We start from the raw sequence: 24,358 nt of genomic DNA on the forward strand, positions 1-24,358 counted from the left end.
TCCAGGTTTCTGAGGGCTTCTTGTTCAGGTGCTAGATAGCCTTGGAAAGAAAGGAAAGCCTGCCCTCTGGTGGTCGCCTTACCGAAGCGCATCCACTAAGTCAGAAGCACATCCAATAAGTAGAGAAGGAAATGTCAACATTAGTTGGGTGGGTTTCAGAATAATTTGTGTATTCCAGATTACAAGTAGGTTATGGGCGCATCTTTCACCATAAAACATTTTAAAAATAAAGGGAAGAGTCTGTAAGGTATTAGAGTCATCTTTTGAAGCTGTTCAGCTGTTGAACTCTTGCTATAGGCCTACAGGGACACTATCAGTTACTTTGTAGGTGAGATTGCAGTCAAACTGAGAATCCAGATATTAAAGGTAATTATTTGGCAAGAGTGAGTAAGGTATTTGTTTCCATTGCCAAAAGGAAGTTGGAGAAGAGAGACTTCTTTGCTGACAAGTAGCTGGGAGGAGTCCCTGCAGGTGGTGACATTAAGCCAGCGGTTGAAGGGTGGGTAGGATTAGAATAAGTGAGGGAAATGGAGATGAATGTTCTTATTTTACAGGCCAAGGGAGTAGGAATGGCTTTGTTCTTGAAGTCAGTAGCAAGACAGAGTAGAGAGTGATAAATAATAACATGCAGGGAAAACTTGGAAAATGAATAAGAAATGAATTACATAAATAAGTGGTTTAATATAAATTGAATCAATGGGACATTTTCAGTATTCATCATGAAGCTAGAAAGTGTAGCCTCTGGACTTTAGGGGTGAGTCTAGGTTCAAATTCAGGTCTGACACTTGTGTGAGTCCTTAGGCAAATTATATAGTCTCTCTGTGCCCATTTTCCCCCATCTGTTAAACTCGGATAAGAATAGAATGTATCTTTAGACTGAGAGATATGCAAACATTGTCTAGATCCAACATGTAGAAGTTGAGTACAGGGAAAGTCTCAGTTGTCCTGAAGCTGCCTCTCTTGCTGATGGTGAGTTTCCAGCTGCTTGTCTTGCATAATCAAAACCTGAAGGACCTGTTGGCAGAGAAATTATAGAGATTTATAAATCAGATGGGTGATTAGATGAGGAAGTACCCAGAGACCCTCCAACCTAGAGATTTTGTCATTAAAAAGAAAAAAAAAATCCATGATGACCCTCAGAAACCTAACTGAGATGTGCGGATAGTAATGACACAAGTTTACATTTTATGTTAAAAAACCATGCTTAAATTTGGTTCAAAATGTTCTGTTCTATGTAAAAAAAAAAAAAAAAAAAAACACCGTCACTTCAATTAATGCAGCCTATAATTGAAACAACTATCTCAAGCTGTTCTTCTCCAGTGCGTCAAGGGAAAGAGTGGAATTGGGGGATAGGGGGTGGAGAGAGGCAGAGGGTCTTCAGCCAGTATGTCAGCTCTTCGAAGTTGCTCTCAGAAAACTGAACAAAGATCTCATCCTGAGTGTGAAAGGGGGCGAAGGCTTCAGGGAACACAGACTTTAAGTGCATTTTGCCCCATTCTAATTATTTGAGAAGCAAAGGGTGGGGAAGAAATGTTGACAGCAGAGGTTTAGGGGAGAACAGGCACAATGATGCCCTGTAGCATAGCATTGTATTTTTTATGTGCCACATGTGGAGAAGGGAGGTAAGAACTTGGAGCTCAGAAAGGTTTAAAAGGCAAAATGTAATGACTTCCCTTTAATTAACTCAAACAATGTGTGGCAGGTTACATTAACGTGCCTGTAGCTAAGACAGAGGTGGTAGGCCACCGCTGAGACCTTAGAGAGAGAGGGACTCCTGTTTTTCCAGAACAGAAAGGGCCTAGAAACCTTGTAGACTAATTTTAAAGGTGAGAGGACAAGCCTAGTACAGTTATAAAACCCAGCCAAGGCTATGTAGTCTCTCAGTGACAAAGCTAGGCTAATACCTCGGGTGTTTACCCGTTTAGTATTCTCTCCAAGACACTGTGTATGATGAAGTCTCTAGTGATTTCAAGTTACCCCAGAGGGTCAAACTAACCATAGTACATTTGCATACAGATTAAGATTTGGTGTATTCTCTTAACAAAAGTTAATAAAGAAAGGTAAACATTAGGTATCACCTGTATCCATTTCAGTCAAGCTTTTCTTTTAAAGTTGCTTCAGAATTGGGACGCCTGGGTGGCTCAGTCAGTTGGGAGTCCCACTTTGGCTCAGGTTACGATCTCATGGTTTGTGGGTTTGAGCCCTGTGTTGGGCTCTTTGCTGGCAGCTCAGAGCCTGGAACCTGATTCGGATTCTTTGTCTCCCTCTCTCTGCCCCTCCCCTGCTCACTGTCTGTCTGTCTCTCTTTCCCTCTCCCTCCTTCTCTCTCTCTCTCTCTCAGAAATAAACATTAGAAAAAAATTTAAAAAATTAAGGTTGCTTCGGGATGTTATTAATACCAGTGGCTGTTTCCATGTAGCTGTTTTAATTAAAGTGTTATATGTTCTTTTATAAATAAAGTGATGAAAATTTCTGATTATAGCCCTGTGGGAGACTGAGCAGGGAAGCCATCAGAATTGCAGGTGGAGGAGGTCACATTTAGATCATATGACCAATGCTATCACTGCCGTGTAGAATGTGCTACAATTGCAGCTTCCGATTTTTCAGGGGTGAACAAACCTTATATAAAAAGGCAGCTACACATTAAAGTTAAAAAATCACATAAAATATTTCAGGAGAGAATGAGAGGAAGTGAAGAAAACTAAAATTCTTCTCCTATTTTACTTATTCAAGGAAACGAGTTTTGTGAACAATTTCCAGAAAAGTTACTAAGGAACAGTAGATTTTGCTTTACAAGCTGACCATTCTTCAAGGTTTTGTATTTGTTCTCTTTTTGAGCCGAGACATAAAAAACTAGACAGAGACCCTTTTAAAAAAACCTTTTGTTAACTTGATGAGTGGGAGAAATAGGAAGTAGAAAATCTTTTAGAAATTATTGGGGACTGGGGCAGTGTAATAAATGGCGTTCCCTACTAAGTTCATTATCAGTTGAGAAAAACACATGAGTTAAATGGATGGCGATCAGGATTTGTCTTCCATTTGGTGATGTACTGGTAAATTGTTTAACATTTTGGGAAGAAGGAAGATGATTTTTAGTGTTTATGGATTTCTGTGAGGTAAATACTCCCACCTTGGTCAAATTCTCACTGCCAATGTGATGCCATTGAATTTGGAGCTGGGCAGAGATCCACGCATTTGCCTCTTGTAAGGTAGTACAGTCTTCAGACACCAGTGCTTGAGTCCATCACTTATAAAAGGCTGTGTTATAGAGCCTAAGCAGCCTTAGACCCAAGCATTCTTGTTAATGGTGCACTTTAGAATTAGACAAAGTTAAAACACAGTTCCTTCTTTGGGGACCTGCCCTTACAAACTTCCAAGAAGGATCAAAGCAGAGAGTGTGCTTTCTGTAGGTGTGTTGGCGTCACTGAGAGTTTGTCTCCCAGATTCTACCAGTCGTCTCAGTCAACAATCTGAATCAAGTTGGGGAGAGAGGCCAGGAGTGTTACTCGGATGGGAGGTCTCTCTAAATGGAAGGAAACAAGGGAAATGGGGAACAAATGTTAGCCCTTAGCAAAATCACAACTCAGAATGTTCCTTCGAAAACTGTACAGGATTAGTATCAACAAGAAGATTGGAGGCAGATTTTACTTTAAATCTCTTACCATTTTGGTGTACAGATATCAATTATAAAATCATCTTTGAGGCTGGGAAGTGGCCAGAAATTTGGTTATCAGGAAAAAAAATAGAAGTTTTTGGGTGATATTTAAACATGGGTAGAGTAATAAACCCCGATTTCTTATTTTGTAGGAAGATACTGAAGGACAGATTCCTGTTTTATATGTTGAAATTAAATTCTATTCCAGCTGGGTGCAGCTGAAAGAAACAGGGCAGGCACAGGAACTCGAACAACTTCATTGCCTCAGAGAAGATGATGGACTATTATAGTGAATATATGAAATGGTATCTGGCAAAAGCAGAGTATTTGATCATCTTACCTCTTTGTAGTTGATGTTCAAAGTCTCTGCGCTCAGATTTATACCTCTTTGCTTACACATTCATCATTGTTAATATGCCAATACTCTGAGAAAGTAAGCCTGGAATTGAATGCATGAGTCCGTTTCTTCCTAGTGGAGGAGAGTTTATTATCCTTGGTGCTGTTGTATCATTATTTAACATGCGACGTTTCTATAATTAACAATGGTTATAAATTAGCTTGCTCTTCTAACAGTGTGGGCCTAAATGCCCATACTGATAGTTTATCTTTGAGTGCAGAAATTCTGATTATAAGTCAAGTGTCTGAAAGCACTTTTGTTGTTATCATCATACTGGAAGAGAAATCTTTGGTTCCATAAGAACCCACCTTCTCATTCTGTTGTCTGTGACATTGTAGAGACCTGAATCTTGGGTTCATATGTGTCTGGTTTCCTTTGTTATAACATCTGGCCTGTTGTGGTGATTAAAATCTGAGATTCTGAAGTCAAATGGAGGTGAAGTTTATAGTTCTGGCTCTGCCATTTTACAGAGAAGTGACCTAATCTGTTCAGACCTGAGCGTTTTTCAGATTTAAATGGGCATGAAGGGGTGTCTGGGTGGCTCAGTTGGTTGAGCATCTGGCTCTTGATTTCAACTCAGGTCATGATCCCAGGGTCATGGGATTGAACCCAATGTCAGGCCCTGCACTGATCATGGAGTCTGCTTAAGATTTTGTCTCTCCCTCTGCCACCTCCCTCTCTAAAATAAAAGTAAAATAAAATGGAAATGAAAACACATCTATTTCATAGGGCACTAGTGAAGAATAAATGGTATAGTGTATATAATGCAGTTTGTAAAGGGCCATGTGTATGGTGACTGATCAACATTTGTTGGCAATTATAACAGTCGTCATTTTTTAAAGTGTTATGTTATAAAACACGTGTAACTTTAACACACACCTTCTATGAGTCCATGTCTGAGGACTGACTCATTCTCTGGAATTTTGGCAATATGTATTTCCCAGAGTAACTCCTACTAATGAGACAGGCAGTTTGTCTTTCCAGCCTACAGCTTCTCAGGTTCACATCTGTTTCTTTGCTTTGTCGCTACCCTGACTTCTACCCTTCCCTCTTGTCTCCCTAGAACCCAAGGTCCTCATTTATTACCTGTTGTTCCCCATATAAAAGTCCGATGTAGGAAAATAGTATAATAAGCTGTTTCATAATAAACAATTCATTATTAGTATTCTTAAGGCATTGCAGCAGTGATACAGTCTAAGAGTATAATTTCAGCATTTAGGCTGCAGGTGAGAAAGGTATTTGTTTGGCAGCAGATTCCTTTTGATGCTTCTGAAATCGTAGTCCGATTTGTAGCTGTCTACAGTCTACAGTCCATATGGCGGCCTTTAATTATACCTATTGCAATAATCCACTTAGCCAAGGTCAAACATCCTCTGATTACGTGTTCTGTTGTTATTTCCTAGTTGTCGTATATCCTTGGCAGCTGTCATCAGCCAAATTTGGCCTTTCTAATTTTTAGTGGCACTCATCCTGTCCTGAGTTTCCATAACACATGCTTTAGCCTTGTCGAACACGCTTCGCTTCCACTGGGTTAGTCATCATTTCTTGGACCTTATTCTACTGTAGGTAGTTTCTGCAAGTGATTTTAGCTCTCTTTCCTAGCTTTACTTTTCATCATTTCACGAAACTCTCTGCAACATGTCAATTAATCAACAAAAACATCTGCTAGCTTCTTCCCCAGGATGGGCTGCATTTCAATGGGAGGTGGATTTAGTCCAATTCAATCTAACAGTTATGTTTGGAATGCCAACAATGAATAAATTAAATTAACCTTTTTTGAGCACCTACAGTGTTAGAGTCCTTTGCTTACTTATTTGATTATATACATTAGCTCATTTAATCCTCTCAACAACACTGTGAGATATGCAGTCCTCCTCTTGTTCTTTTCAGATGAAGTCATTGAGACTCACAGGTTAGATATCCTGTTCAGCACTTACAACTAGTAAGTGGTACAGCTAAGAATTAAACTAAAAGCTCCCTGGCTCGGAAGTCCCTCAAGAAGAGTAGATGGAGCGATGCAAGGGGGAAAGTATAGTGGAGGTTCTTGAGGCTGGACAAACAGAATCAAACTCTTAGGCAGTACGCTTTCCGAAGATTCTGAGTTAGTTTCTCCTACTCAGACTTTTTTATTTTGGATGGCTTGGGATTTTGTGGATAGGAGGTAGAATGCTATGAAAAGAACGTAAACTTGTGAAGAAAGGTTTCTGTAAGTACACCAGAAAACTAGCTTACAGGTAGACTCCCTTGGTGGTAAAGAGTATATACCCTGGATCCATTTCCTTCTCCTTGAAGTGGATGGGACATCCGTCTACAGAAGGCTTGTGACAGGCCAGTGGTGCTGATAAAGTCTGAGCTGAGGAAGTGGGAGAGCAGATGGCAATGACAGGACAGCCTTTGACTATGGCCCTAACGCCTGTCTAGGGGATTAAAACTTTAGTGACCATTTTCAACATTCCATGTGTACCTGGAGCTCTGACAATGAGGTATTTCCCTGGGTTGGGAATACAGATAGTGAGTAAAGGGGCAGGGGCAGTAGGTGGTAAGGAATATGTGTGGGGGTGGTGTTTCAGCCTGGTTGGCTAGATGTTGGAATCACATTCTACCTTCACCAGAGCAACTGAGGCCCTTCTGAAGAGAAAGGCAGAGATAGAAGTTGTCTGGGGGGTGGGAATCTCGAAGTTTCCCTTTATTAGGTCATTTACAATCTTGAGACCAGTAGGACTTCAGTGAAACTAATAGAGTACATGGTCATCTTCATCTGGGGTGTATAAATGCTTCCATTCCTTGAGAATTCTACTCTCTATCATTATGACATTTGATCTTTGAATTTCATATCTGGTTTTGCATACATTTAAATTCTTGATTGACTCAGGTCTCTGGAGGACTTCTTTTGTTGTTGTTAGCTTCTGATTGAGCCTTTATTCTCCTCCACATGACTTCTTAGCCAGTGCATTTGAAATGTTTGTTCTGAGGGGAAAGTTAAAGTCAAATATGTGAGCTTATTTTCTCCCTATTAAGTAAGGTCTTCAAAGTTTGTAGTTCCAAGTATTCAGTGTTTCATGTCTTTGGTGCTCTTTTAGAAATGTGTATATTTTTCTACATTTTTCAAAAGCATGGATGATCCAGAAGATCAAATCTGGCTCATATAAGTCTGTAAAGTGTAAAGGAAACCCAAAAGCTGATAATAATGTTCTGCCATCTCTTCCATTCATAATGTGGCTCTGTAGACTTTCCATTTTGATGAAGCATAGGGAGCCCACAGTTTACCTACATCTACCTGATAGAAGCTCTGTGTGGTTGAGCTCCTCTAGCTAGGTTGAGGTTGTTGACAGAAAGAAGACAATGGAATACTTCTCACTTGATCTCCCCACACACACTTTATAGCACTTCTCTGCCTACCACTTTATTTGTTGATATTAGTACTTACCCCAAAACAAAATCATAAGCTTATTTGGGGACTGTGGTCTTGTCTTATCTATGTTATCTCCCAAAGTATATGGATATAGCGTCAGCACCCAATCATTATTCAGTAAATACCTGTTTACCACTGCTTTCCTTTTCCGCATACTTTGGTCGGTAAACTGTGGACCGAGTGAAGAAGATACAGGGTCACTTCGGACATGTTTCCTTTTCTCACTCTGGCCCCCTACCATCATCAGTTAAGTAACCCATTTGTCCTGAAAGAGACAGGAAAGATTCTCTGAGAAGCAGGTGCCATTGAAAATCATACATGAATATTAAGATCCTAAAATTCAGGGGGGGAAATATCTTAAAATTCAGACTTTCTGATAGGAAAGAATGTGTGTACTTAATATCTTTCTCTTTGAAAGTACGATCCAGTTGGATGCTCAGGAGTAATATGCTCTTCCTAGTTCTGAGATTAAAATCTCAGGGCCAAGTGATATGATTAGTAAAGCATTTAACATTTATTAACTGTTTTATGTATAAAGTATTTTCTGTGTAAATGTTTTATGTGCAAAATATTGCACTGTTTTACATGCATTGTCACATTTAATTCTCATTAAAACTATTCATTAGCTATTTTGTGGGTATCGCTATTATCCCCATTTATACACATGAGGAATGAAAGATATCAGGTAACTTGCCAGTGCCCCCTAGCTGTTAAATGGTGGAGTCAAGATTCAAATTCACACTTAACTTCTACTCTATACATCTGTTACCTTCCATAACCCTTAACTTGAGGAAAAACTATCTCCCATGTACTAACTGCCATATATTTGGTAGTTGAGGCAAGTAGATATTTTTCCTAACCACAATCTTCTAGTATTTTGTTGGGATAAATTTTAGAGTTTGGAGCTTCTGTCCACCACCTACACACTAATCTCTTAGAATTGTCACTTTGGGTTATGACAATTATGACACCTGTCTTTTCATGAGAGAAGTGGAATTGGGTCATAACATCATCACTGTTAGCATTTTCTGAATTGTTATGTGGATGACTTTGTTCTAGGTGATCATGATGTATGTGTGTTGTGTATATTTTCAGGTATTATCTTGTCACTAGTTCCTACTCATTTGCATAAGTTCCTACAAAGCTAATGCAGAATTGAGAGTTATATTAACTGTAATTATAAATGGGAATTATAACTCAGATAGAAAATGTGAGTTATATTGTATGGAATATAACTTTCACCAGTTACTTTATAGGTTATATGGAATCACAGAAGCACAGGCTTCGTTATTGTGACTTGATTTTCATAAAACAAACAGATTTATGCCAGGAATTCTGAAACCTTATACTCTTTATATTTGTTGCCTTATGTATCACTAAATACTGATGAGTATTTAAGCATTAGAATTTTTGGTCTTAACTGAATGAAGGTTTCAAAGATTTTGTTTTTTCTTTCTTGGAATCATGCTGAATCTTCTTGAAGAACAAACAGATTTCATGCCTTCTTAAAGTTTGCTGTGAGTTGTTTTGATAACATTAACATAAGCATCAAAATAACACAAACTTAGAAAACAGATGCAGTGACTTACCATTTCTCAGAAGCTTTTCTTATATCATGCTTATGTTGTAAGTAGAAGAGTATGATCTTGTGTTGTCATAAAGAAACAATCTGAGTGTTCTTTGTGTGTGTGCATGTGTGTGTCTAGCCTTAAGGAAGCAGTCTTTGAATTTAATTGTTTCAAACATGCACTTTTTAAAAAAAATTAATTATTTTTTTAATTTACATCCAAGTTAGCATATAGTGCAACAATGATTTCAGGAGTAGATTCCTTAATGCCCCTTACCCTTTTAGCCCATCCGCTCTCCCACAACCTCTCCAGCAACCCTCTGTTTGTTCTCCATATTTAAGAGTTTCTAATGTTTTGTCCCCCTCCCTGTTTTTATGATATTTTTGCTTCCCTTCCCTTATGTCCATCTGTTTTGTATCTTAAAGTCCTCATATGAGTGAAGTCATATGACATTTATCTTTCTCTGACTAATTTCACCTAGCATAATGCCCTCTAGTTCCATCCACGTAGTTGCAAATGGCAAGATTTCATCCTTTTTGATTACCGAGTAATACTCCATTGTATGTATATACCACATCTTTTTTTTTAGTTCTTTTTTTTTATTAATATATGAAATTTATTGTCAAATTGGTTTCCATACAACACCCAGGGCTCAGCCCAAAAGGTGCCCTCCTCAATACCCATCACCCACCCTCCCCTCCCTCCCACCCCCCATCAACCCTCAGTTTGTTCTCAGTTTTTAACAGTCTCTTATGCTTTGGCTCTCTCCCACTCTAACCTCTTTTTTTTTTTTTTCCCTTCCCCTCCCCCATGGGTTTCTGTTAAGTTTCTCAGGATCCACATAAGAATGAAACCATATGGTATCTGTCTTTCTCTGTATGGCTTATTTCACTTAGCATCACACTCTCCAGTTCCATCCACGTTGCTACAAAAGGCCATATTTCATTCTTTCTCATTGCCACGTAGTATTCCATTATATATACCACATCTTCTTTATCCATTCATCCATCAATGGACATTTGGGCTCTTTCCATACTTTGGCTATTGTTGATAGTGCTGCTATAAACATTGGGGTGCATGTGTCCCCTCAAAACCGCATACCTATATCCCTTGGATAAATACCTCATAGTGCAGTTGCTGGGTTGTAGGATAGTTCTATTTCAAACGTGCACTTTCAAACACGTACTTACAGCCTGTCATCCGTAAAACCTAGTATTATGTTTTTCCCATGAATAACAAGTGTCTCACTGAGACTTCCTCTTAATTCAACCACCTTTCCATCTCCTCATTTCTTCTAGGTGCTAGACTTGTTTTTCAGTCTGTAAAGCCAATATAGGGTAGGTTTATTTGATAAATATTTTTTGAGAGACACTCTTATAGGCACTGAAGATACTTAAGTGAAGAAAACAGGTAAGTCCTTTTTTCCAGGCAAACTAAAGTTTGCACTCTAGCTGAAACAATAAACAAGTTAAAGTCATTAAATGGGTAGTTTAAGTTAGTGATGAACACCATGAGGAAAATAAAACAGAGCAATGTGATAGCGGGATGGGGTGGGAATAATATTTTATATTATCTACTTAAGGAGACACTCTAGTTGGTGACATTTAACTTAGATCTGAATGAGAAGTAGACAGACATGAGAATATATGTAAGAGGATTGATTAAAGCTGAGGTATACACACCAAAAGCACACTTAGTGAGGTATGAACAAGTTGGGCAAATGTGAAGAATAGATTGGCCAGAGAAGTTTAGAGAATGGGTATTTGCAGATGAAGATTTATTAGTGATAAAAGCTTTGTGAATGTCCACATAGTTTTAAGGAACCAGTTAATTTAGCTTAAGGTCAGTAAAATGTTCTATACCAACAGTACATCCCTAGGGGATTCTTTAGAATTGTAGACCTTGCATAAATGATAGATTATCAAGCATGACAATTAACTTCTCTTGTATGTTTGACTTGATTTGTTCTTTAATCTGTACTTATATAATCTTATTGATTTTAGAGAATGGTTACCTGTTTAATACTTCATCTGTTCATCAACCATTTACCAATGTCCTACCATATGCCAAATAGAGTCTTAAGTTTTGCGTATACAAAGATGAATAAGACTTTCCCTGTTATGAAAGCCTATGCAAAAATGGATGTAACATAGGATTCTGAGCATATATTTACTGAGAAATACATTTTTTCATCAAATACAAATAAGACAAGCAGCTGGAGAAAATAATGGAATTGGTCAGTATAGATGGCCCCTGCTGATATGTAGGTAGTTAAAATATAATTTTGCAGGCCTAAAACACCTTTGACATCTGCTTATAAAACTGGATTAAGGTGTATATGATCTCTGTTATGGTGGAGAAGTTTATAAATTTGAATTCACGAACATCACTGTTAATGCACCTCTCTGGATAATAATACACTTGTGATTTGTATAAAGGGCCCCAAACCAAAGTTGAACTCCTGACCAAAATGCAAGATGATGAAGCATTTTACTTGGCTCATCAGATCTGTTAAAACCATGGGCATCCCCATGGGTCTCCAAGTCAGTCTAGAAGACAGTGTCTTCCAGTCTAACAAGGAAAGTAACTGATTACCTGAATTTATATGAACTAATTCTGGTTTAAAACAGGTTATGTCTTCATAATAGCCAAAGAAGGTTTCAGAAAGAAAACAAAGTCTGGGTTAGTCTGAGATTTTGAAGTTAGAAGTCTGTACTTAAAATGTTATCAGCTTAGCCCCCAAATAACTATCCAAGGGGCTGAACATCTTCTGGTGATTCAACACCGTTAGTCTCTTTGTTTGACCTGCTACTATCTACTAGCTTTGTTCACCCATACTATTTGCTCTGATTAATTTAATGATCTCAGCAACCATATATGGCAGATTATTATCCTGAATCCTGCTCGTCCTACCTTTTAAACTAGTATATTCAAGTCATGTTTAACCACATATCAATTAAACTTCATACCCAGAGCCTCCTGCAAAAGTACCTTGGCTGATAAGTCTTCTGAAACAACGTGATAATTGATTTTACCTTCAATTATGATGTAATTAAAAAAAATTAAGTCCATAAAAATATAGGTTTAAACAATTACCTTTAAATCATTAATTCATTTAATCATTTATAAAAATTGAAAAAATAAGCATGGTCTTTCTCCTTTTCCTCTTTTCCCATATCCTTCTCCTTGTACCACTACTGTTCCTCTCCTCCTCTGTTTCCCCTTTGTTTTTTCTTCTCCTTTTTCTGTTTTATTCTCACCATCATCATCATCATAAATGCAATGTGTAAGAATATTTTAACTGATGGAATATTTATATAAAATGTGAATCTTGGTAAAGTGTATGTTGTCAAATAACTTTTAAGATAGTTCGGATTTAGTTGAAAATAGAAAAAAACATAAACATAAGTGGTTTCCTGTGGGTATCCTTGAATTTGGTAAATTAACTTAATTATTATCATAATAAGATGGACACCTGCCATTACTAAATACCCCTAGCCTCTTTTAGGAAGCTCTCTTCCTTGCTAATAGGAAGACTCATCATACATTTAGAGTTCGGTTGATGTTGTCAGTCAATGATAAGGACAGGGTTTTACACGGTATCCCACCTATACATCATTCTGTAATTTCATCCATTGTAATTTAAGAAGAATGACATAACCAGAGTGATTAAGAATCTGAGCTTTTGCATCAAACAGTCCAATTACTGTTTTAGATCTAACAACCCCTAGCCTTGGATGAATAAATAAAATAAACCTTGAGTAAATCTTCAGTTTATGAATCTATGGGTTTTTTTTTTTTTTCACTTATAAACTTGAACTTATAGAACATACTCAAACTGAAGATTGCTATCAGGGTTATATGAGGTAGTGTATACTTTAAGTTTAGTAAGAAACTTACATCTAGAAGGCATTAAATGAAAGTGAATTATCACCATCATCATCATCAATCATTAACTTACCGTTTCTGTGCTTTATTTGATCTTAAACTATATGGAAAATTTAAAGTCCTCTGTTCCTTATGAGTATTTGACATTTGGTGAGAGCAAGTTGGTAGCAGTTCCATACAGGGCACCGGTTTAATGTTGCAACTTAAAATGTTGTGAGCTCTGGGGAGAGACAGGAAGGTAGTGGTTACTGATTGATGAAAAACCATTTTTAACTCTCAATCAGCCAGTTGATTACAATTGATCTGTTGTCCGTGCCATCATTGTGACATTTGGAATATATTAGACTACTATTTCTCTTAATATGGCTGTTAAAATTCAGTAGGCAGATAATGTGATATTGACATAATGAGTAAAATAATGATTGATAGTGAAGTTGTAAAAGTAAGAAGGTTCAATGTGTTTGAAAGTCACAGAACTTTGAAAAGCGTAAGAGATAAGGAATACTGATGAATAAGATGTGACAGCCTGACACAGGCTATGCATAGAGAAATGAACCACTTTAGTAAGTCATTTTTAAAGAATACAGCCTCTAGAAATGTAAATATGGCTCATAAAAGTAACTTTTTAATTTAAATATCTATCAAAGTATCTATTGGAAGCAAACTAGATTTATACTTTATGATTTTCTCAAAATCATTCTTTCTTAACAAAAACTCCAGTAAATTAGTTTCAGTTTAAAGTATATTAAAGTGGATACTTCTAAAATTGGGTTCTTTGAAATTAAACAAAAGGGATTTAGGTTTTTCCCAGGAACTGCTATAGATGTCACTTTATAATAAGGCAGGTAAGACAGTCAATACACAGAGGTTTTATTTTATGGACAGAACTAACATTGATTCATTCAGTGAGAGATGTCAATTAGAACAGTACTTCTTAGGCTATGGGGAAATTTCAGATCCCTTAAACTAGAACATTATAGTATTATATTATCAAATATGTTACCATTGTGACCTCCATAATGACCCTTGCTCTTTAATGAGAGTGCATAATGTCAGAATCAGGGAGGCGAAAAAGCCAAATGGCAACTAATTTATCACCAGTTTTATAGTCAAATTACCAAAAGATTGGAACTAATCGGGTCTGTTTTTCAAAATGAGTAATGGCATTTCAGAGCCTCTCTGGTTATACAGATGTTTAGATTGTGGATGTCCTAAGAATTCTAAGTCTGTGCTGGCTTTAAAGTTGAGATTGTGTGTCCAGGGTAGTATAACTCCAAAGGGGAAGGTGTTCTGGGGAAAGAAAAGGGAAAAAAAAATCATTTTTCATCATCACAGTGAAAAAGTCATCGCACTGAAAAAGTGCCAACAAACCCTAAATAATTTTGTGTTGATTATGCTAAATTAGAATCATGATAGCTATAATCATTTGATCCCTGAGGCATTAATGAAAATTCAGCATTATTTTGTGTAGAATATGTATCATTACCCTTGAGCTTAGAAATGATTATTAGTAAGTCTGATTAAATCTGGAAGCAGTGACACAAGCTATCTTTAACCCGCTAATGACAGGGCCATATTGTAATTTTATGATGAATGAACACAGTTTAGCATTTTTAGCACTTGGCGGGGAACATAAGAAGTCTACATTCATTTTCTTGATTAGACTGCAAAATAGTACAGAGCTCATAAGGAATGCTGCTTAATGAAATAGTGTTCTTGCTGATTGATTAACCTATCATACCTTCTAGAACCCACAGGACTGGTTATCCTTATATGATTAAAGATATTAAGCGATGTTCTAGACATCACAAATTCCTAGATGCAGGAGTATAAAAACAAATAATACAGTCATACCACTTCACAAGCATACATGGCCTTTATTTTTTCAAGGGCTTTCACATGTACTAAGGTTTTATTATTACCACAGTAACTGTTGGAGTGACTTAGACTTTTCACCACTTGTTTTACAAGTAATAAAACCAAAGCCCAATATGGTTTAGGTAAATACCTAAAGGTCCCGAAAATTGTCAGAAAGTCCTGGAACACAAATGTCTTTGCTCCAAATGTAGTATATTTTTGGCCTCTGTAGAAAATGGATTTTTTCCCCTTATTTTATGATTTTGGACAAATTGTTATCACTATCTTGAATTCTCTCTTTTTTAAAAAAAAATATTCTGTATTCATAGACAGTGTTAGAGATTCTTATTGATCAAAGGGCCACAGTCCTGATTTTATTTTTAGTGCTAGGCAAAACTGTTTATAAATTTCCCCAGGCAATTTAGGACAAGTTCTGATCCCAGCCCAGCATCTGAGGCTTAGTAGTAGCTTGACCAATTGTACTTTCTTTTCTTCTCATTCTCAGCCGGATGCTGAGACCGCTGCCGGTGGTCTAAAGAAGGAAGTTTTCAGAATCTTAGTTGACCTGAAAACTATGTTGATGGCCTACATGATTTTATCATTGAAACTCTGTACACAGGCAAGTCCTTAACAGAACATAAAAATTAGTGAAAGTACAGCCAAGCCCTGTTGCAAAATGCATGGCTAGGGGGAGTTAGCACTTGTACAAGCACTTGTACTTGAAACACAGCTTTGCAAGGAAGGGCATCCCCATACTCCATTAGCATCACAATGGCATTTGGTTGAATAGCTTGATTGAGGGCAATCAGAGCCAAAGATCTAGTTACCGGAGTCCCACAGGTCCTGCTTTGGCACATAACAGATGAGATTCTTTGGGGAAGATGAAGGGAGAAAGGAATCATTGTGACACACTGAAATGGTAAAATGAATGTGGAGGAGGGGGTGATGGTAGTGCCTAGGGTTCTGGAACTAGGTGGGAGGCAGGGGAAGCACTGTGAAAACATTTGAACACTAAACTAAATAAAGCCAGAAACCTGGCACTTCTCTCTTCCTCTCAGGTATCCAGTCGGTTACCAGGTGATTTGCCAGTTTACTTCTTTTTTTTTTTTTTTTAATTTGTTTTAACGTTTTTTATTTATTTTTGAGACAGAGAGAGACAGAGCATGAATGGGGGAGGGTCAGAGAGAGAGGGAGGCACAGAATCTGAAACAGGATCCAGGCTCTGAGCTGTCAGCACAGAGCCCGACTCGGGGCTCAAACTCACGGACCGCGAGATCGTGACCTGAGCCGAAGTCGGCCGCTTAACCGACTGAGCCACCCAGGCGCCCCTGCCAGTTTACTTCTAATCATTTCCCTGCTCTATGTACTTCTTACTCATCACTGACCTACATGGAGTTCTCATCATCTCTGTTTAAAATAGGCTGGCTTGTTGGTGCTCACATTTGCAGGCATATCACCCTCCAAACCATCAACCAGACTATTTAGAACCTTACATTTTCACACATGTCCCCTAAGCTTTGAGGTCTTCTGTTGTTCACAGGATAACATCTAAACCATGATTCTCTGCAGTGTGGACTCTCCCCACCTCTAAGTGTCCTCTCCTGATAGTGTTTATGCTGTGGAATTGTCACTTCAAGAACATTACTCTCCGTTTGGTGCCTTCATGCCTTTTCCCCTTTTTTGTACCATCTCTGATAGGATAAATTCTGTATACATCATTTGATTTCCCTGTCTCCTGTGTTGTTGACGTATTTTCCCATCTCAGATCTCCACTGGGTCAGGTGCACTTCCCTGATTTTAGGACACCATTGCATACTGTATCTTATTTATCCTGTGTTCCCACTAAGCACAATGGTTGGCATGTAATAGTTGCTCAACAAATGTTGGTTGATCTGATCACAGGAATAACATGAATAAATAGATAGTTGCTAGGGCAACGAGTGTAGAAGTGACAAGGAGGTATAAAATCAAATGGCATAGTATATTAGTTTTCTGTTGCTGAGCAACAAATTGTCACAAATTTAGTGGCTTAAAACAATATTCATTCATTATCTCAGGTTTCTGAGATAGGTCACAAGTCCAAGTAAGCTTGCTTAGGTTTTCTGCTCATGGTCTCACCTTGATTTTAAGGCTGAAATCAAGGTATTCATTGGACTTAATTTACATCTGGAGGTTAATGATGTAATTTACATCTGGAGGTTAATCTGCTTTAAAGCTTTCTCAAGCTGTTAGCATAATTTATTCCTTGTTGCTGTAGTATTCATGGTGGCTTGCTTCTTCAAGGCCATCAGTGAAGAGAGGGTGTGTCTATTGCTTCAAGTCTCTGCCTACAAGGAAGGCTTAAGCCCTCTTAAAAAGGGCTAGCTTGCTTAGGTCAGGTCCAAGCAGGATATTTTTTCTTTCCATTAACTCACAGTCTTTAGTTAGGGATTTTAATTATATCTGCAAAATCCTTTTGCCTTTACCAAATACCATAACATAATAATGGTAATGGTATTCTATCACTTTGCCACAAAGTGGGTACTGCCTAAAAGCAAGTGCAGTTCTGGTTTCACTCAATGGGGTAGGAGGGGATTACTCCAGGGCATACGTATCAGGGCCAAGATCTGAGGCCCTATCTCAGTATTCTGCCTGTTGCATAAACAGTTTAGAACGGATTGAAAAATAGATTTGCATGGGTAGGTGGAGGAGCATGAGGCTGGAAGGAAGGGTAAAGACAGACGATGTGAGGAAGTGTCTCATGTGGTTTTCTAAGAAATGTATACCTTGTCATGTAGGGAGGAATAACGGGGATTAAGAAAGATGAAAGTTTCTAGCATAACTTTTTCAGTACTGGAAATAAGAAAGACTTGGAAAATAGGAGGAGGAAGAAGCTGGAAACAGGGACAGTAAGTTAGGAGTATTTAGATGGCACTGAAACGTGGAGAAGGTTTAAGAATTGACAGGACTTAATAGCTGATTGATTCCACTGAGGGTAAAGGGGTATTCAGAGTTTCTAACTAGGACCACTGGAGTGAACCAAAAAATGGAGTAGGTTTTGAGTGTTCTTGAGTAATGCTGAAGTGGTAACTGCTTTTGATGTAGATGGTGAATCTCTTCTGTTCTCATTCTTGCCTTCTGTCTTACTTGTCTTACCTTATTCCAGAAAGGACCTTGCTTAGCATTAGAATACTGGTGTAGACATACGAGTTTGCAATGACTTGGCAAGATGCCTTTAGGGAGAAATGTTTTATTTTCAAATAGCTGGTGAAGTAGACAGAGTCATGTTTTTTGAAGTTATCTGAATCCATGAGGTTGGCAACAGTTGAGAAAGACAGTGATCTAGCTTTCAGTTCAGAATTCTGATTTCGATCCATTATCTGCCGGCTCAGGCTGTTTTAAATCTAGGCCATTTGTGTGTGAGACACAATTAAATAAAGAAACAAACGCACAATGTTGGAACACAGGCAGACAAAAGTATCTTTTATTTTTCTCTCCACATCTGTAAGCAAATTCTGGACATCCTTTGCAATCTATCAACTAATGCCACTATAAGTTAATGTCTCCTTTATCTTATGTTTCTACCCTTAGATGGGGGGGGGGAGGGGAAGATGATCATCTTTTCTTAAATAATCATGTGATGTAAAATTCACAGTCTTCCTGTTCATGTGTTTTATCTTCAAAATATTTGTCTTTCTTATGTCTAATGAAAATCTCCTTTGGTAAATATAAGCCTTTAGTTTAGAGATTAAAATTTTTGAGGTTTTAAAATGTTTTGCTTTGCCCATTTTAAAATTTGTGATATCATTTCATTCAATAAGAATCGTGTGGATTGATTTATGCCCTTTGAATATTTAGTATTACGGAAGTGCCTCAGTCAACAAGACTCCCCTAAATGGAATTGAGGAATTTTGGAAATTGAAAGTCCAATCTTCCTCTCCATTAGAAATTTTGGTGTGGATTTATGGACATCTAGTCTCTATTTAATCCAGTGATATGTTCCTCTACTTATCAGGCTTTTTCATTGTTAAGTTTGGTCTTAAAAGGAAAAACTGGGGGGGCGCCTGGGTGGCGCAGTCGGTTAAGCGTCCGACTTCAGCCAGGTCACGATCTCGCGGTCTGTGAGTTCGAGCCCCGTGTCAGGCTCTGGGCTGATGGCTCAGAGCCTGGAGCCTGTTTCCGATTCTGTGTCTCCCTCTCTCTTACCCTCCCCCGTTCATGCTCTGTCTCTCTCTGTCCCAAAAATAAATAAAAAATGTTGAAAAAAAAAATTAAAAAAAAAAAAAAAAAAGGAAAAACTGGGGGCACCCGGGTGGCTCAGTCAGTTGAGCATCCGACTTTGGCTCAGGTCATGATCTTATAGTTCCTGAGTTCAAGCCCCGTGTTGGGCTCTGTGCTGTCAGCTTAGAGCCTGGAGCCTACTTCGGATTCTGTCTCCCTTTCTCTCTGTCCCTCCCCACTTGCCCTCTGTCTCTTTCTCTCTCTCGAATATAAATAAACATTAAAAATTTTTTTAAAAATTTAAAAAAGGAAAAACTGTATTCTCTACAATATTTCTGATACTAGATGTGTGGGGTTTTCCACACCAAGCAATTCTCCAATTCTTGATGGGCCCTGACTGGGTGTCATATAATTTAACTCAATTCTGACACTAACTGCCTAGAGTTCATGCAGACCCTACAGGTTAAGGACTCAGTCCCACAAGATCACTCCCCTCTTCAGATGCTAGTTGCAAGTCCAAATTTGTCATCTGCACTTCTGACCAACTGACTATAAATCAGGGGTTTCCACAACCCTCTCTTCATCTATAATGGCTTAGGGAACTCAGGGAAACACATTTACTAATTTATTATAAAGGATATAATAAAGGATACAGATGAACAGCTAGATGAAAGGTACATGGGGCAAGGTAATAGAGCAATTCCATACCCTATCCAGATGAACCACCATCCCAGCATGCTGGTTTGTTCACCAGCCTGGAAGCTCTCCAGAGTCCTTGCTTAGAGTTTTTAGGGAGGTTCTGTTACTTAGGCACAATTGGTTAAATCATTTGCCATTAGTGATAGGCTCAGAGGTCTGGAGGGGAGGGGCTGAAAGTTCCAACCTACAATCACCTGGTTGGTTCCCCTGGCAACCAACCCCCTTCCTTAGGGAGTCAACTTGTTAGCATAAAGTCAGGTTGAAAGGGGTTTGTTATAAACAACAAAAGGTGTTCTCTCACCCCTTCCCTCAGGGAATTATAAGAGATCAAAGATCAAATATATACTTTTGGTATATAGTTCAAAGATCAAATATATACTTTTTATTATATTATAATATCACAAGTCTGTTCTCTATGTTAAGCTGAAAGCTGTCTCTACAAAAGCTACTTCTGTTTACTTATAATCTGTTGACTATCTCACCCAAGGTATAGAGTAGTGGGTGGGTTCCACTAAATCTCCACTTTTTTTCAATTAAATTTTTGTATTTCTTTTACCAAGTTATCACACAAATATATGAAAACATTCCTGCAAAGTTTATAATGAAAATAATAAGGTGAAGAAATATCGATCTGATCCTTCTCCACCTCACCTCAATCTAGAGATACCACCTTCAACTCTTAATTGTTTTCATTTTACTGTCATATTTCTAAATTATGCACTTACAGTACAATTTTTTTGTATAAGTTTCATGACATTTTATATATTAATGCCCATTTTAGACATTTTGTTATTTTCTAAACATCCTCAATTTTATCTTGTAGTCCTTCTATTGAATGAATCTCTGCTAACAAATATACATAAATAAATGTATATTTTTATTTCCTAAGAGCTTTGTGTTTTATTTTTTCCTTTTAATAGTATTTAGTTTGTGGTTCTTAATAGAAGTTATCTCTGTTAGCATCTTAAGAATGAGATTTTTTTAAATTGTTTTTCTGTTCCTTGCACTGTGTCTTTTTTTAATTATTCCTTTTTTTTTTTCTTTTCTATTTATCTTAGTCCCTGGTTCTCATGGTTCTCTTAGAGGTTATCTTACAATTTCTGGCAAATTGTGGCCATTTGTTTTCACCCAATGATAAAAAGTCTAACACATTAGTTAGAAGCTGTATAATTATGAGTTGTTGTTTTTTTTTAATCAGTTAATGAAATTTACTAGAGCATAAATAGGTAGGGAACTTGCCACTTTATCAAGGGATTACCCTTCCAAAATGTCATTACCTATGGATCTTTTCTCTCAAGTCATTTGGTTTGTCCAATAATTCAGTTTCTTAGATATAACTCGGTTTCTCTGTGTTTGAATGTTTTGTTTCTATAGGTGGGTGGGCAGTGCTTGAGATCAGAGGAGGAAAGGGGCTTAGGATAGGTGGATTGTTCTCAGGGGTCAGTGTACAAGTTTACATGTAATCCTCCTATTTTCGTTATGACTCCACACCCCTGCCAAGGCCTGAGCCTGGGTCCTAAAATCCAAAGCTCTCCTCAGTTGTATTCTCTGAGTGCATGCATTTCCTTGCTGTAATAGAGAGGGTATCTGTAGGGCTATTTGATCCTTGTATAGGCTTCCAACCAGTACTCTTGTTTTCAGTCGTACCTCTCATCCCTGCTTTCAGCAATATGTGATGCCTCCAATTCTGTATCTTTTTAGGGTTCTGTTGCAAAATAACCTTGTTTACTGTTGGCTTCTTCCTCTGCAGCTACTTGAGTTTCAAGTTTTTATGTTATTCCTCTTCATCAAATCTTCCATTTGCCACCACTCTCCTATCCCACACCCCTACCCCCAAACTCCATACAAACCCTCACTGTAGATATACCACATCTGGTCCCATTTTCCCATCTTTACCTTCCCCTAGAATCACATCCACTTTTGAGCCTGATCTGTTCAGTTGGCAGAATACCTGCCTTGACTCTGGACCACATCCTTATTTCCATTTTTCCTGTTTGCTCCATGCTGCTGCTCACTCTCCAGCTATCCATTTACTGTCAGGGGCATGTTCCCAAACTGATTTGGCGTGGGTCAAGTATGGGGCTCTAAATCAGGAGCCTGGGCTTGATGGAAGAAAATGCCAGAAGTCATTGATGAGTGGCTTGATTCAAGGGAATGATATAAGAAAAGTCACCTTGTGGAAAAACTAGCTGCCTGACAGTCTGTCACACTAGAGTGCCAGGGCCAAGAATGAGAATCCACAAATGACACCGTGAGACATACTTCAGAGAGCAGAGACTTGAGCATTGGAGCAGGGAGATGGGTCATGGAGAAATTCCTGAGCTTCATGAACATCCTTAAGGAGTTTTGAAGAGGGTAGGGAGTTCCCTGGGCATCTGTTGAGAACAGGAAGCAAGAGTTGAGAATGCTACACCAGCTTGGCTAAGTTGTTTTGCTGAAGGGTTTAAGTCAGAAGCCAATTGAGATATCTGTCATTACTGACAAACTTTAAAAGGTTCTAGAACTGGCAAAACAAGTAGGCCTGAGCTAAGTTAAAAGACAGAGCGTGACCAGCTGGGACAGGAACACAGCAAACTTGCTAATTAGTCTGGAGGAAGCCAATTGCCCACATTTTTATGGACTGCTAATTGCTAAAGTAGCAGCTTGCTCTAAAGACAAAAATAACAGCATGATAGTTTCTTGAATATAGTATAAAATGGCCTTTAGGATATAGGCTACATCAACTTTAAATATACTCCATAGTTCTTAAACTTAAAACATACACTGCTATTAATAAAGATACATTTTGGAAGTCAGTTATTCATTTTTTCTTAGACTATAAAATGAGAAATTATAGAATATATATGACTCTAGTTTGGGAAGTTGTGCTAAGGATTTTATTTTAAAGATACATTTCTCCACTTGAGTACCATTTCTCAGCCCATTTTAAAACATTTCCCAATAAAAGAACAAAATAAATAATTTTAAATGTGCTTTATTCTAAATACTGTGAGGTTTTTCCTAAAACACTGTCTTTCAACCCAGTTATATTTGTGAAAAGAGAATGTGCTTAAAAAAATTTACCTCTACTTTTTGCAACATTGAGGGCGTTCAGTAAGTATCTTTAGAAAGAAAGAAAGAATGAGTAAGTGAGCAGGTGCATAAGGGTTTGTGTGCATTAGAATGGTAGAATTTCATATTTTATAGAGCAGTAGAGAACAACTAGTCCCCTTCCATTATTTTATGGATGAGACAACTGAGGTAGAGAAGAGAAGTAGGGATACTGCTCCAGCGTCTCACAGTTGGCTAGTTGGCTAGTTGGCAGCACTAGGCTTGGACCCCGTTTCTTAAGCCAATCAGTCCAGCACTCTTTGCATTCTAAGCTAATATTCATTCCTTTTGCTTAAGAGAAGAATGAATTACTTTTGCAGGGTTGATTCTGACCCAAATCACATTAAATCAGCAAAGCCTGGCTTTGTTAAAGGCTCAGATGTCAAATGACAAAAGCAAAACATCTTTTAAAACAAAAACAAAGCCAAAGTAATTGGTGTGTTTGGTTTTATCATGGAGTGGAGTCTTCAAAGGCAAAGAGGGGGAAAATTTAAAACCTCGGTGCCATGGACTTAATTTGAAAGTGTGAATGTCAGGCTGGATATAAAGGAGGTAAGCTAGCCCTGAGGAACTATAACTACATAAAGGAAGAAAGCAGATTTCCTTTTCCAGTGAATCAATACAAGTTAATGTATCTACAGACTTATTAATCTCTTGCATTGGTAGCTGAAATCCCCTAATTAGATTGACAACATATTTGGATATTGCATAGTGATTACATATGGCAGAACAAATTTGTTGAAGATGGAAATAAGTAGATGACTATTTAGACACAGCAATACCCCTAATGGCTTAGATGCCAGGTAACATTTCTTCACGTGTAGAATTTATTAAGAAGTGGCTGTGAATTGCTCATCTTCTTAATTAAAGGTTTGGTTGCATTACCAAAATGTTGTTAATAATGGTAGTCACTTAACAAATGTGTGACTCGGCCCGAGTTATTAATTATTCTGAGCCAAGTGTTTCTCATTTGTACAGATAGGTTTATAATGGCACCTACCACATGGGATTGTTTGTAGATTAAAAGAGAGTATGCACATAAGGATTTGCATAGTGCATTCCACATAAAAAGCACTCAATAAATGTTAGCTATTATTATTGTTGTCAGCCACTCCAGGGGAGCTATATTGTAAGAAACCATACTTTCATTGCTGCTGCACTGAACTTCAGTAAATCATTGTTTTCTCACTGGCCTACTATACAATTTGTGGATATTTCTACCTCAAGATCCTCCCCAAGAGGACAATGCAATGTAGCTGAAAGATCTCTCTTCACTTGGAATTCAGAACATTTGGTTCAAATCCAAAGTTTGCAAGTACAGTTTGTGTTGTCTATCCTAGAACTCCTAGAAGGAGAGATTCATTCATTTGATAACTTTCTGGATTGAACAAACTTATATCTTAAATTTTCTTAAGTTATTTAATGGTCTCTAAAATTGAGGCAATCGGGGCACCTGGGTGGCTCAGTCAGTTAAGCATCCAACTTCAGCTCAGATCATGATCTCATAGTTCTGGGGTTGGAGCCCCATGTAGGGCTCCGTGCTGACAACTCAGAACCTGGAGCCTGCTTCAGATTTTGAGTTTCCCTCGCTC

The 24,358-nt window shown here is 37.9% G+C and overlaps 1 protein-coding gene and 1 long non-coding RNA gene across 34 annotated transcripts in view; one reads left to right on the forward strand and one right to left on the reverse strand.

The window, feature by feature from the left end:
• NRXN3 (neurexin 3) overlaps positions 1-24,358 on the forward strand; it is a 1,582,316-nt gene that overhangs the window by 646,964 nt on the left and 910,994 nt on the right. The gene's annotated exons all lie outside the window — the stretch shown is intronic.
• On the reverse strand, positions 662-19,778 carry LOC131517580 (uncharacterized). 2 transcript variants are annotated; one of them, XR_009264659.1, is made up of 5 exons: positions 19,686-19,778; positions 12,994-13,140; positions 10,155-10,351; positions 7,590-7,729; positions 662-1,014 (listed from the first exon to the last, which is right to left on the reverse strand). It is a non-coding gene; the product is annotated as an uncharacterized LOC131517580 (long non-coding RNA). The 2 variants fall into 2 exon arrangements; XR_009264660.1 differs by lacking the exon at positions 19,686-19,778 and adding an exon at positions 14,039-14,165.

This window comes from Neofelis nebulosa, chromosome 7 (assembly GCF_028018385.1).
Source record: "Neofelis nebulosa isolate mNeoNeb1 chromosome 7, mNeoNeb1.pri, whole genome shotgun sequence".
NCBI lineage: Eukaryota > Metazoa > Chordata > Mammalia > Carnivora > Felidae > Neofelis > Neofelis nebulosa.